This window comes from Brienomyrus brachyistius, chromosome 1 (assembly GCF_023856365.1).
Source record: "Brienomyrus brachyistius isolate T26 chromosome 1, BBRACH_0.4, whole genome shotgun sequence".
NCBI lineage: Eukaryota > Metazoa > Chordata > Actinopteri > Osteoglossiformes > Mormyridae > Brienomyrus > Brienomyrus brachyistius.
In genome coordinates, this window is record NC_064533.1 from 42,274,648 (window position 1) to 42,289,292 (window position 14,645).

Genomic DNA, 14,645 nt, shown 5'->3' on the forward strand with positions numbered 1-14,645 from the left:
GCCATAAAATAAACCAGTACTACTTAGACCGCAGAGAAAATCATACAGCGTGCAACTGACACGCAGCCAAATCCATGCGCGTAAATGTACGCCTGTAACGTTGTAACAAGTCTTGTTTGGATTGGCGGACGGTAAAGATCGGAAGTAGCTTATTTATGCTAATGAAGGAGTTGGGTTGTAGATATTTACGTTCAGCGGGAGCCGCCCTTCATTCACCCACATGGTCGTATGCGGGTTTCTTCTTCGCGCCACTTTCGCAATTTTGCCGCTGTTTATTAACTTAGCCCAGAATTGAAGAAAAATGCGTACGGAGCTCAGATGGCGAACTTCGGCGTGTATTTTTTATTATTATTATAAAGTTGATTTTTTTTTCGTCCTCTCCGCGGTCGTGAGTAGTGACGACGAGCGGTAAGTGTTCGTGCGAGCGGCGTGAAGATGGTGGATCGTACTGGGTGAGTTTTTTTTTTTTTTACCCCCCTCTTCACTACGCGCATGTTATTGACAAGGGAGGACCTGTTGTGAGCTTCGCTGTGGGATGGGGCGGTAGAAAGGTACCGTCTTATATATCTTGCAAAGTGCCATCGGGCATGATGTAGCCGCCGATATTGTGGATCGACTGCTCGCAATTTCTTTTTAATCACTTAAATCCTGGTGTAGTATGAGGCGCATGGCAGTCCTCCCTCCTCCTCCATAGTTGCAGGAATGAGGGAGATTTGAAAAAGCGTGGTACTGCTTCTCTGCAGTGCCCATCTGAACTCCGTAGGCAGAGTGGAGGGGGAACACAGCAGCAGCCCGGGAGTTATGAATAGGTGAGCCTTGTGGAAAAATAACCATTTTAAGTTTGTAGATTAGTAATAATTTTAAATTGTGCGTTTGAAAGTTTTTCGGCAGTACCCCTTGTGTGGTGGCGTGAGTTAAAGTGCCCCCAGAACAAAGCGGCGGCACATGGGACAAGGCCGCGAACTACGTCCGGCCACACGAAGTTCTCGGCCGTTCCCGAAAAATCTACAGTGTCTCTGATTTTGGGAACCAATAGTTCGCTGAGGTTTGCGCTATTTTTCAAACTTCGAGAGACCTTTAAAGGGGACAATGCGTAACGCAGATAGGAGGCCGGGCACCAGGCATGCCGTCCTACTCGCCTTGTGATGGGCTTTGTTTTACTAGGCGATTACTGTTGCTCTGTCCCGTATTTTGAAATGTGTTAACTGCCTGGTGTGTTGGGTGATGTTTAGCGCGTCATTACTGCGCCGGAGATGCCGGCAGCTCACGTTTAACTACACGGTTTTAGCTAGTCGTTAGCCCATGCATTTTATGGCTTAGTCTGACGACGGGAAGTGATTAGCCGCCGCGGGTTATGCGAATATGGTTTTTAAAAAATGATTTTAGGACGACATTCACCCACTGCGGACAGTGGGTCGTGTAAATACGCGGCTTTTCCCTTCTTTTTGCACTTCGCCAGCGGGCGCCGGGAGTAGCGAACGCTAATGTCTACGGGCTCCGTAGCGCCATGTTAGTGAGTTTCACGGGGGAGGGGTAAACGTGAACTGTCCCGTCACACTGCGCATGCGTCCCCGAACGTGGGTGGTGAACTAGGACCGTCCCGTTGCACCACGCATGCGTCCGCCCGTGGGGGTGGGGTATGTTCCGCTGACGACGCAGCGTGCGTGCTTCACTCGGCGTTCAGGCACGTCGGCTGGTGCGTCGGTAGGCCTCCTTACGTCGTGGGATTCATGCACATTGATGAAAGTTGCTTGCTTTTGAATCGAGGTGTGCAGTTAATCTCTGCTACATGGCAGTAGTTTAACACGTGGCCCACCAGAAATCTCTATGTGACTAACTTTAGACCCCTTTTTGCACAGATGATGCAATTTATGTGCCCTTTCCCCTTTTCTTCAGGTTCAAGCACATCACTATACTACAACTTGTATTAGATGGAGCTTGCTGTTGGTAAGGCTGTTCTCTTTTTAATCACTTTTAACAGTATTGTGTAACTTCCGTGTACAAATTGTAGGGGTCCTTTTCTGAAAACATGCGGGGGGAATGCACAAAGCAGAACATCCATCCTCTGCATCTTGCTTTCTGTCATTAGAAATGAAGCATACCCTTCCCTGAACATGTGCATGTGCCTGCAAATGCTTGTGTGGATAAAAATCCCCCTGCTCTTAGGTCACTTGTCACTGTAGTGTCAAAGTGCTTACAGTGCAGGTAGTACTACATCATCTACTGCAATGGAGGCACTTCTAGCACTGTGCTGACACCCCCCTTCTGGTAAGTGATGCTTCTGCTGGCTTGAACTACTTGCTTGTGCTAAGGTGCATCTAGTGCAGATAGTGAAGTAGACTAGCACCTACTGCTCTAAGTGCTCCTTCTTGCATAAGGGTCTGTCTTGCATCTAGCGCAGGATATTTTTCCTTCGCGTTTTTTTTCTTTTGCAGTTCTCTGCTAGTTTTGCATAGTTGCACTACAGGAAAAACAGAGTTGTGCAAATCTATGCAAAACTGATGGTGGCCTGCTTTGTCTCCTGTTTAAATGCTGCATAAGACACAGCTAAATTTGTTTTAAATTGCTGCTTATCCCCCCCCCCTTCCACCCCATACAGAAGGTGTTGAGTGAAGTTTTAGCAGTATTAAAGTGCTCATAGTGCATGTAGTTTTTTGTCATCTACTGCAGTGTGAGCACTTCAAGTACTTCTGGATCAGTGCATTTGGAAGGAGTGACACTTGAATGGGGCATCTTTGCCACTGGTCCCCATTCAGTTTTGCTGGTTTGCATGCAGCTGTTGCTCCCGCTGTGCAAATCCATGCAAAACTGATTGTGGCAGTGAAGGACTCCTGACTTGGGCCAGTGTGGGACCTCCCTTTCTGTGCAGGTTGGGATAGGTGGCAATGCTGTCTGCTAATCAGGTATTGCACTTGTCCCGGCCTGTTAAGAGCCAGGGGAACTGACCAGCGGTGGAGTTGTCTCACTGTTTGATCTCCATCAGGCAGCCTGTACAATGGTGATATGACAGACTTGTGAAGTGTGCTTGGGGCTTTAGCTTTGGTTTGGGGAAAAAGTATTAAGCCAATTATGATGGAAGATTTTGGGTATGTCTCAACGGGACCTGCTAGTTTGTGTGGACTTTTGTATGTAATCTTTAATAAAGATGTTCTTTGAAATGAACTTTCCTTGTACGTTTCATGGTTGAAGGTTTTTGCTAAATGCTTAATGGGTGTCCTTGGAACCCAGATCTCTCTAGAAGTTCTTTCTTTTACTTTTTAATTTTTGACTACATTTAACCAGTTGTACAGGTTCCATAGAGATGACCTTTTAAATGATTTAACTGTGGTCATAGCTGCTGCACAATTTACAGTACACGTTACTTTGAGTCTAGCTTGGGCATAAAAGTATATCCTTGGGAGCACGAGGTGGGGAATGTGCTGCAGTGCCACTCCAGTACAGAGTACCCTTCCTGTGTGTGCAAGAAACTTTCACTGTTGGCAAAAGTGAAATTGTTCTGTAACAAACCACTAAATCAGATCTTTATAAGCATGGATTGGTTCTGTGTGGGACTATTGGACTGAAATATTTTATTATATAAACAATTATAAGTTGAAGCGGCTCTGGCCCTCGCTCCAAAAGGACAGTTTAGTAAGGTGGCATAAATTGTACTAAGCTTTTAAACAACTTATGTAATACATTTGTTAAAATCTGATTTCACAGGGTTCTTTGGTCAGGAACACCATGCCAGCTGACGTGATGACTAATATGCTGGTTTCTGTCAATTTAGTCATTTTAATGAAAGGTTGCACATGCCGAATGAGGCCAGGAAAGGGATTTTATATACTATGCGATGGAAACGGCAGGTGGGATCCTATATATGGCAACTAAATATCAGGTGAGTGTTCCCGATAGGCTTTGCCCTATGGTACTGGCCAGATGGTACTGGCTACCTGCAATCAACCAGCCGCTAGCAAACAGGAGTGTTTTAAAGACTAGCATTTTGTTTGAAATAAAGACAACAACGTTAATTAGATCACCATACCAGTAGCATATTAATATGATTCTCACACGTTGATGTGGCAGTTTTTTCTGTCCCAGTTCTGTGATTAATACTGAAATTGACTCCCATTACATGGGATTCCTAAGATTTTGTTAACCTCTACTAACCCTGTTTGGCGGGGCGTTGTAGGTTAATTCTTCTGTGAAATCCTGGTATGACTAAGGTCATAAAGATCGACTTGGTGGAACTAGATGAGCGAACAAAATTAACCGACTGGCTTGAACCTATACCCTTAGAAAAAGTGCCCTTTCCGTGCCTTAAATTGCTGGTTAGGCCTTTTCGAGGGGGGGTTACTTTCACCCAATAGATGACTCGTCATCAAGTAATTTAAAATGATCCATTTTGGTGTATTTGCATGTAATGTATATATGTGTGATAATTTTTTCCCCTCAGACACATCAAGTTCCTCCCCAGCACTCTTTAGATAGTGACATTTTGATTGGATTATGTGATATAAAAAAATAGGTTTGAGTTGCCGTCTGATGTTGCAAACACACACACTGCAACAGTGTGTGTGTGTAGGATGGTGGCCAGGATGTGCAACACCTGAATATATATGCACCCTTCCGAACAGCAAGTCGTATGGGCATATTTACCTACTAGCGAGTGGCGCGTGAGCTGCAATGACATTGAACTCCATTTTTGGATTTATGCACTCTGCTTAAACATGTAATATGATGGTAACCTGTATACATCAGGAGAAGGGGATCTGCAAGCTGGCGGAATCTTCTGTGGATGAAATCATATTTGATGTCGAAGGGTGTAGTTTGGGCAGCGATGAAGGTGCAAACATTGATTTGTTTAACACTTGCTGCTTATTTGGCTCCTTTCTCGAAATCACGTTCAGAGGAGCCTGGGTTAGGTAGGTTATTTTATATAGTTTTATTTTTTGTGAAGATATGTTTAGACTGAACCGTGCAGATCACATCTATGTATTGTGAGGTTTGCCCGGTATCGCACTGTAACTGCACTCCCAGGTGTAACGCCGAAGAAGTGCTTTCTCTTTGCTTGTTATGTTGCAGTTCTATTTGGGTCACTGCCCGGCGTATTTGAACTTGGATCAGTGTAGGCATTTCAGGCGGTGCCATATTCAGTCCACTTCTGTGCAGTGTTGTTGATAAGCAGAGGTACAAATTGGACTGTTTCTCTGACAGTGCACTAGTATTTTAATAAAGCTTATCAAATCGGCAGAACACTGACATGAATGTTTCTGTGTCTTCCTGTTCCTCACTGTTGTGGGCTAAGCTGGAGCTGGTCTGTATTTCATGCAGGGCTTTTTGATCAGGTTCCTGTGTTGTGCATACATATGTCCTCCAGGGCTCTTTACATAACACCTTTCAGGTTTTGGCTAAGCTCTCTCCACACTGAGTATGATGGCATTGCAATTTTACCATCCTTCACAATTTGAGACCTTTTGTTAAAATTATTTTACACAACCTCTTCTTTTGGAATCTTTGGTACCCTACGCATTTGTAAAACTATGTGTATGTTATGAGCAATAAGAAATGCAAATAAGCCCTTACAAAAAAAAACTTTTTTAAAGTATACTTTTTGGCCCACTTTTAGTTTATTAAAGTATATATTTTATGTGTATTTAGTAATATTAATTATTTGTATTTCTATACTTAAAATTGCTACAAACAACACAGTAGCGATATGACTACATATAGATTACACCAATAAAAATTTGCAAAACATACTTAGCTTTTTCTCTGTCACTCAAAATGAACAAATATTTTGAATGCCAAAATTAAAGAAAATACATGTTGGTTTAAGCCAGGTATACTTAAGTTAGACTTTTAGCACATAAGTTTACTGAGAGTATACTTAATTTTAGTTTAGGAAACTTATAGTACACTTGTATACTTTTTCGTAAGGGAAGTGGAATGTCTCAGTTGAAATTGACTTTCAGTGCTTGTAAAATTAAATATTAGGAGCAGTTATTGGACACATTTTTTCACACATTCATGTTTCTTACCTTTACAATTTGAAGGTTGAACAAAGTTGAGTGAAGTAGTTTGTTTCAACACAACTTGCATTAACGGTCACTTAAATTTTGAATTTTTCTAATGGGGGTGGGCCATCTGTAACAAACAGCGCAATCTATAGCAAGTCATTCATCATCAAAGTGCAGCAATTATTACGGTGATTTGCTTAGTTTGCAATATTTTTGGTCAGTTACTACGTTTGGTGTGACACTGGTTTTTACATTTAATACATTTATTTTACGTAAAATAATCCACAGACTTCTGAATGAGGAAACATTTTCAATTTTAATGCAAAACAAAGTTGATGGATGTAGTGAGCAAAATCGTAGGTGTTGCATGTCGTACATACAGAGACATGTAGAGAAATACAAGTGGAATAAAGCATATGCTTCTACAAATAAAGCTTCATTCCATGCTGCACTGATCAAAGTTTTAGAAATTACTGCAATTGCTTCATCCATCGATCCATTTTCCAAGCCGCTTATCCTACTGGGTCGCGGGGGGTCCGGAGCCTATCCTGGAAGCAATGGGCACGAGGCAGGGAGCAACCTAGGATGGGGGGCCAGCCCATCGCAGGGCACACTCACACACACATTCCTACGGGCAATTTAGCAAGTCCAGTTAGCCTCAGCAAGTTTTTGGATTGTGTGGGGAAACCGGAGTATCCGGAGGAAACTCCACGACAACATGGGGAGAACATGCAAACTCCACACACATGTAACCCAGGTGGAGGCTTGAACCCGGGTCCCAGAGGTGTGAGGCAACAGTGCTAACCACTGCACCACCATGCCGCTCCCGCAATTACTTCATGAAGCCTGATTTGTCGGTCACAATTTTTACAATTACTCTAATAATCCACAGTTGTATATAAAGGACAGCAGTAGTTTCTGCAGCATAAATGGACACACCACTAACAAGTGAGCCCAATTAATGCTGTTAATAGAGGGGCTGGTGATTGTTTGCTGCCCTAGGTAAATACCCATTAATATAAAAAAACCTATAAAACATAGAACAGTGTTTTTTGCAGCTCAAACGCAGCACTAGCAAACGAGCCTGGTGTCACGTCCGAATGGGGTCATAAGGGCTGTGACGTCATTGTCTGGATATTAATATTGTAATATCTAGGAAATAAAAGTAGCACTAAAGATGCACAAGATTGACGGTGACGGAGTGACATCACTCCTTTCCCCCCAATGCAGTGCACTGTATGCAATATTATATGTTGTATATTATGGGCTCACCACCTGTAGAAGGGGCCAAAGGGGTCGGGCGCAATGTGAATTGGGCAGTGGCCGAAGGCGGGGACCATGGCGGTCCGATCCTGGGTTGCAAAAGCTAGCTCTAGGGATATGGAATGTCACCTCTCTGACGGGGAAGGAGCCTGAGCTGGTGCGTGAGGTTGTGAGGTTCTAACTAGATATGGTCAGGTTCATCTCGACGCACGGCTTGGGCTCTGGAACCTTGAAGGTTTCCTTCCACCTTGAAGGAGGGTTGGACCGTCTTCCACTCTGGAGTTGCTCACGGGGAGAGGCACTAAGCAGGGGTGGGCATACTTATTGCCCCCTGGTTGGGTGCCTGTACATTGGGGGTTACCGTGGTGGATGAGAGCCTCCCTTCGCCTTTGGGTGGGAGGAAGGGTCCTGATTGTTGTTTGCGCTTATGCGCCAAATGGCAGTTCAGAATACCCACCCTTTTTGGAGTCCTTGGAAGGGGTGTTGGAGAGTGCTCCTCCCGGGTACTCTCTCGTTCTGCTGGGGGACTTCAGTGCTCACGTGGGCAATGACAGTGAGATCTGGAGGGGTGTGATTGGGAGGAACGCCCCCCCCCCCAATCTGAACCTGAGTGGTGTTTTGTTATTGGACTTCTGTGCTCGTCATGGATTGTCCAGGATGAACACCATGTTCAAGCATAAGGGTGTCCATATGTGTACTTGGCACCAGGACACCAAATGCTGCAGTTCAATGATCGACTTTGTGGTCACGTCATCGGACTTGCAGCTACATGTATTGGACACTCGGGTGAGGAGAAGGGCAGAGCTGTCAACCGATCACCACCTAGTGGTGGGTTGGTTCCGCTGATGGGGGAAGAAGCTGGTCAGACCTGGCAGACCCAAACGCATAGTGCGGGTCTGCTGGGAACGTCTGGTGGAATCCCTTATCAGAAGGAGAAGAACTTCGCCCTTGTCCCGGATGGGTTGGGGGACATTGAGTCCAATTGGGCCATGGTCCGTGCCTCCATTGTGGAGGTGGCTGACCAGAACTGTGGTCGTAAGGTGGTCAGTGCCTGTCGCAGCGGCAATCCCCAAACCCGTTGGTGGACACCAGTGGTGAGGGATACCATCAAGCTGAATAAGGAGTCCTATCGGGCCTTTTTAGCCTGTGGGACTCGGGAGGCAGCTGATGAGTACCAGCAGGCCATGTGGAACACGGCTTTGGCGGTCACTGAGGCTAAAACTCGGGTATGGGAGGAGTTTGATGAGGCCATGGAGAACGACTTCCAGACGGCTTCGATGAGATTCTGGTCCACCATCCGGCGGCTCAGGGTGGGAAAGTAGTGCAGCATCAACACCGTTTATGGTGGGGATGGTGCACTGCTCACCTTACCAATGTGGGTCGGTGGAAAGAATACTTTGAAGACCTCCTCAATCCCACCGACATACTCATTTATCTCTGGGGCAGAGGCCACTGAGGTGGTTAAAATGCTACTCAGTGGCTGAGCCCCGGAGGTGGATGAGATCCGCCCGGAATTCCTCAAGGCTCTGGATGCTGTGGGGCTGTCTTGGTTGACACACATTTGCAGCATTGCTTGGACATCGGGGAGGCACCTCTGGATTGGCAGACCGGGGTGGAGGTCCCCCTCTTCAAAAGAGGGGACTGGAGGGTTTGTTCCAACTACAGGGGGATCACACCCCTCAGCCTCCCTGGTAAGGTCTATTCGTGGGTGCTGGAGAGGAGGGTCCATCGGATAGTCGAACCTTGGACTCAGGAGCAGCAGTGTGGTTTTCACCCTGGCCACGGAACAGTGGACCAGCTCTATACTCTCGGCAGGATCCTATAGGGTGCGTGGAAGTTTGCCCAACCAGTCTACACGTGCTTTGTGCACTTGGAGAAGGCATTCGACCACGTACCTCGGGGAGTCCTGTGGTGAGTGCTCCAGAAGTATGGGGTGCCTGGCTACCTTATAAGGGCTGTTCGGTCACTGTAAAACCGGTGTCAGAGCTTGGTCCGCATTGTCGGCAGTAAGGCGGACTCGTTTCCGGTGAGGGTTAGACTCTGCCAGGGCTGCCCTTTGTCACCAATTCGGTTAATTTTATTTCTAGGTTCAGCCAGGGCATTGAGGGTGTCCAGTTTGGTGACCTCAGGATTAGGTCTCTGCTTTTTGCAGATGATGTGGCCTCATCAGACCGTGACCTTTGGCTCTTACTGGAGAAGTGTACAGCTGAGTGTGAAGCGGCTGGGATGATAATCAGCACCTCCAAATCCGAGACTATTGTCCTCAACCAGAAAAGGTTGGAGTGCTCTCTCTGGGTTGGGGAGGAGGTCCTTCCCTAACTGGAGGAGTTTGTTCACGAGTGAGGGAAGGATGGAGTGGGAGATCGACAGGGGAATCGGTGCAACGTCAGCAGTGATGCGGGCGCCGCATTGGTCTGTCATGCTGAAGAAGGAGCTGAGCCATTTACCAGTCTATCTACGTTCCTACCCTCACCTATGGTCATGAGCTATTTGTAGTTACTGAAAGAACGAGATCACGAGTACAAGCAGCCGAAATGAGTTTCCTCTGCAGGGTGGCTGGGCTCTCCCTTAGAGATAGGGTGAGGAGCTCGGTCATTCGGGAGGGACTCAGAGTAGAGTCCCATGGGGCTATAAGTTCTATGAGGATGATCTTTTTTGCCTCTCCAGACCACAGTACCACATCCAGCCTCAGGGTTGTCTGGACAGTGTGGGGGAACTGCAGCCTTCCTCCCAGGTCGACTTTCATCTCCCATGATTGGGCTTTTTATAGCAGACTGGTTCTTGTTGTCACTGTGGTTGGTTGCTTCTCCCCCTCCCTTACAAACTGGATTGATGTTGTTTTCTGGAGTGGTTGGCATTTCTTTCTTCTCTACAGCTCTAAGGTGTTGGCGAGTGTAATAAGCACCTTGTGGTGCTACTTGTACCTTCCTTGGGTGAGTGCTGTTTTACACCTGGGCAGGATGTGTGCCATGGTGCCTCTCTCCCCACACAGCTTGCACAATGGATCCTCTCTCATGCCCCACTTGTGCAAGTTTGTTGGGGTTGGGAGTGTATCGTACACCGACCACAGCAGGAAGGAGATGGGGAACATTTGGTCCAGGCTCTTTGGGAAGCTAGCTCCACTGCCCTTGACCTTCGTTCCTCCTCTACCAAGTTCCGCGCCACCACTTGAATCATGGCTCTTCTGTCACTGGGTCCTACCTTCCCCAACTGTTGGAAATGGGAGGTTCCAAGTCCCTATCTTCCTGTGCATGGTGCTCCAATGATCACGTAGCTTCAGCATGCACTCAGCTTGTGCAACAGATGTCTACTGTCCACTTGCATCCTGATCTTGTGATGACACCTGCATGTCTGACTTGTTCATTTTTGAAGTCTCAGTATGTCATTACGACTTTGCAACTTTGAATTCCTCCACCACAGATGACAGGAAGTTGGAGCTGCCCTGATCTTATGTATAGGCCAACTGCAGTGAAGCTTGGTGGGATCACTTAAAGAGATGCTTATTGATCTTCCTCTCCAGTCCTTCAACGCATGTCTTTGGAACTTCATACACAGTCAGCAGCCACATGAGTCTTGGCAACAGTACGTGTTGATAGAGCCATGCTTTAAACTTTCCCAGGAGCCCTGATTTTTCGATCCTCCTCAGCCATTCCTCTAACTCCTTCGCCGTACTGGCGATGTTATTCTTGTCAGTAAGTGAGTCATCAAACCACTTTCCAAGGCACTTGATTGGATTCTCCTCTATCGTTGAAATCACTTCCTCTTGCACATGCAGCTTGAACCTGTTGGTCACCTTCCAGTTCCTGATTACCAGACTCCTGGATTTCTTTGGCTTAAACTTCAAGCTCGCCAACAAGAGAATACTCAGTTGTACTGTTTTATTTAATTTGCATTATTTGTGTATAATTAAGGTTATTTTAATTTAAGTCTATATGCTTGGTCACAGAAAAACATAAAAAAAAAAATCAGTGTTTCTGAGGTTCGAACAAATTATTTATATCTACATTATTTTAAGTGGGAAAAAATTGATTCAGGTCACAAACTTTTCGGGTCAATTTAGGAAACATTTCCAGAAAAAAAATGTACCAGAAATGTATGAAATATGCTTGACAGATTTTGACAAGTAGTTCGATACTTTTGCATGCAATTACTGAAGCGCTGAGATAAAACTATTTGTTTTGTATAGTGGGACTATTCAGTTTGGTACCAGTGTAGTGTGTTTTGACCAAATTGCTTTACCAATTGAAAATACAAAAAACCATAGACAATTGTACGCATTCGGTTGCATGAAGTACTAAAGCATTTGCTGTTTTTTCAAGATTGCTGTTACAATGTTCACAAATGATGAGATGATATGGAGTTTGAACTGGCAGTTTTGAGAAATGCACCAAAACGACTGAGAACAACACAGGTCTCGATTAGAGTCCAGCACCATATCATTAAGAGGAAGTGATTTACTTCCTAAAGAGCAAACATTCAGTAGTGTGCATTTTATGATGGGTTCATGTTATGACTCATTCAATCTAATTAATGGAATTGATATTAAGTTATCCGCACAGGAGCCCTCAGTGAAATGTTTAGATCTAAGTCTTGGTCTAATAATACTTAGAATATTCTATCTATCACTCAAATTTATTTCTAAATAGTTGATAGAATTGAGGGATATCATGTAATGGAGCACCTGGGTCAAGGCCAAACATGATACAAGACTTTACCTTTTTGATTTCAAGGCAGAGATCATCGGTGCTTAGCAAAGGTGATTAATCCACCGGATAGTTGGAGTTTGGAGATTATTTAACTTGCAGATAGGGTGTGAATATTGCTGGGCACTTGAGTGATAGTTGGAATCTATGGGCCACAAGCATAGTCTTTCATAGTGGACTACTTCATCAGCATGAGCACTGAGCTGTAAAGTAAATATGTGATCTCAACTGTCATAATCTATGGCCCTGCTATGAAATAAATTGCCACAGACTAATATGCAGAATTATGTTAATTATAATAGAGGGCATTCAAGCATACAGATTGTTTAAAAGGCTTAATTAGTGATTTCAGGGAAATGCAGGGCCTCTGTTTAGTCGTTTTCTGTTTTGTTTTTAATGTCTGTCCCATTGGCTCTCTACTTTTGGATACTATTGACCCATTGGCTTTTGTTTTAGCTGTTACAGCTCTGTTAAAATGTTCTGTTTAAAAGGATGGATAATACCCCCGTAACTTGTCTTCACATGCCGCCTCTCTGCCATAATTGGAGTGGTCGAAAACGCATGTAATTCCTTCCCTAAAACTAGAAAACCAACCACAGAATGGAGCTCCAGAATCCCAGGCTGCCATCACCCATTCCCAGGCGGGACTGATGAGTAAGGTAATCACGTAGACTACCCTGAATTGCAAGGAAAAGGAAAAGCAGAGGGATGTAGTCAATGAGCATTGTTCCCTGTTAGTCTAGTCTATAATAACCAGCAGTGCCAGCAGTGTATCATGTTTTCAGTGGTCAGTAACCATGTTTGCATGCATGAAGTTTACATACATTTTAAACCATACTTGAGGTGAATATCAAAGGATGCCATGAACATACAATGAAACCTAAGGTGAGCTGATCCCAGAATGTTGTAGAGTGTCGGGTATCATAAAAGAACAAGTGAATAAGCTGATATCTATCTAAAGGAATTTGTGTCTGCAACATGGAGATGTTCTCCTAGGTTTTAGACAAACAATTTGCCTAATTGCTTGTGTGTGTGTGTGTGTGTGTGTGTGTGTGTGTGTGTGTGTGTGTGTGTGTGTGTGTGTGTGTGTGTGTGTGTGATTGCTGACTCAATGCGTCAATCTGAAAAGTTAATCAATTTCTGGGTTAAAATAAAGACCCCTACACTACCAGTCAAAAGTAGTTTTTGCACACACTACATTTGCAGTCAGGGTTAGGGACGGCTGACCTGTCTGGTGTTATGTCTTAATGATAATACTTTTGCTGCTCTTACAACTACTAGCATGGAATAGGGATACTTTATTCATCACCATGAGGACATTTTTTTCACATACCCAATTTTGCTCTCCTTGACACACACAGATGGCTAACAGCAAGGTTGGAGGATAGCGCACTGGGTACATTGCCTCTGGAGTAATTTTTGGGGGCAGTGTTAAGCACCTTGCTCAAGGGCCAAGGGGGGGCATCAGCCAACCCCTGGGATTTTGAACTGACTTTCCAATCATAGGCAAGGAATCCTACCCACTGCACCACCAGTAGCAGTAATAGACTAGTAAGATATTACTGAATATTAGTTATAGTGTTCATAGTGTTTTTAGTTTGTAATCTTTCTGGGTCAGGCTATGTAAAGTACTCCTGTATGCTCACTGGAGCAAAGGCTGCTTGCCTCACGGTGACCCCTGACCTCTCAGCATCCACCTACAAATCCACCGGAGAGTGGGCTCCATTTACTGGAATGGCAGCTCACGTCTGCAAAAATAAAACACTTCTTGAGAAATAAGGTTGGGGAGTTTCAGACTCAGTAGAAAATATATTTTTACAGAGAGTGGCCAGCTTTCAAACCTTTTTGTGAACATTTTTCATCAGAGAAGTTAATAGATCCAAAGAATGGTAGACTTCTTGATGAACACTAATTTAGCTAAATGCTAGATTGCACTTAGAAAATCAGATATTGAATGTGAAGACATTCTTTTGGATAGAAAAATAGGTGAGTATAGGTAAAATAGGCATTATAGAATAAAATTATTTTCTCAGGCCTTGAAGTTGAAGTTGTCTGAATTAGAGTGTCTCCCTCTAGTATTCAGCTCAGGCCTGTCATGTTGAAATTCAAACCTGTTCTGATTCAGTTTTATGACATTTATTTTCCCCTCACTTGAGCTGAGCTCTTGATGCACAGGACCAGACCTCGTGGTTTGTAGTGACCAGAATTATCCCATGATACACTATAATGCCAAAAGTATTGGGACATCTGTCTTTACATACATATGAACTTTAATGACATCCTATTCTTAATACGTAGGCTTTAATATGCTATTACAGCTTCAACTCTTCAGGAAAGGCTGACCACAAAGTTTAGGAGTATGTGTATGGGAATTTTTGACCATTCTTCCGGGAGAGCATTTGTGAGGTCAGATGCGCGAGACGTGAGAAGATCTGGCTCGCAGTCTCCGCTCTAATTCATCCCAAAAGTGTTCCATGTGGTTGAGGTCAGGGCTCTGTGCAGGCCAGTCACGTTCCTCCACACCAGACACTCACCCATGTCCCTATGGTCCTTGCTTTGTACACTGGTGCGTAGTCATGTTGGAACAGGAAGGGGCCATCCCCAAATTATTCTTACAAAGTTGGGAACATGAAATTGTCCAAAATGGCTTTGAATGCTGCAGCATTAAGAGTTCCTTTCA

The 14,645-nt window shown here is 44.7% G+C and overlaps 1 long non-coding RNA gene across 2 annotated transcripts; it reads left to right on the forward strand.

Moving 5' to 3' along the window:
• The first annotated feature begins 300 nt into the window (after window positions 1-300).
• On the forward strand, window positions 301-3,162 carry LOC125704174 (uncharacterized). Of its 2 annotated transcripts, none has more exons than XR_007381043.1 (2): window positions 301-551; window positions 1,897-3,162. It is a non-coding gene; the product is annotated as an uncharacterized LOC125704174 (long non-coding RNA). The 2 variants fall into 2 exon arrangements; XR_007381044.1 differs by having other exon boundaries at window positions 301-452.
• Window positions 3,163-14,645: the final 11,483 nt, after the last annotated feature.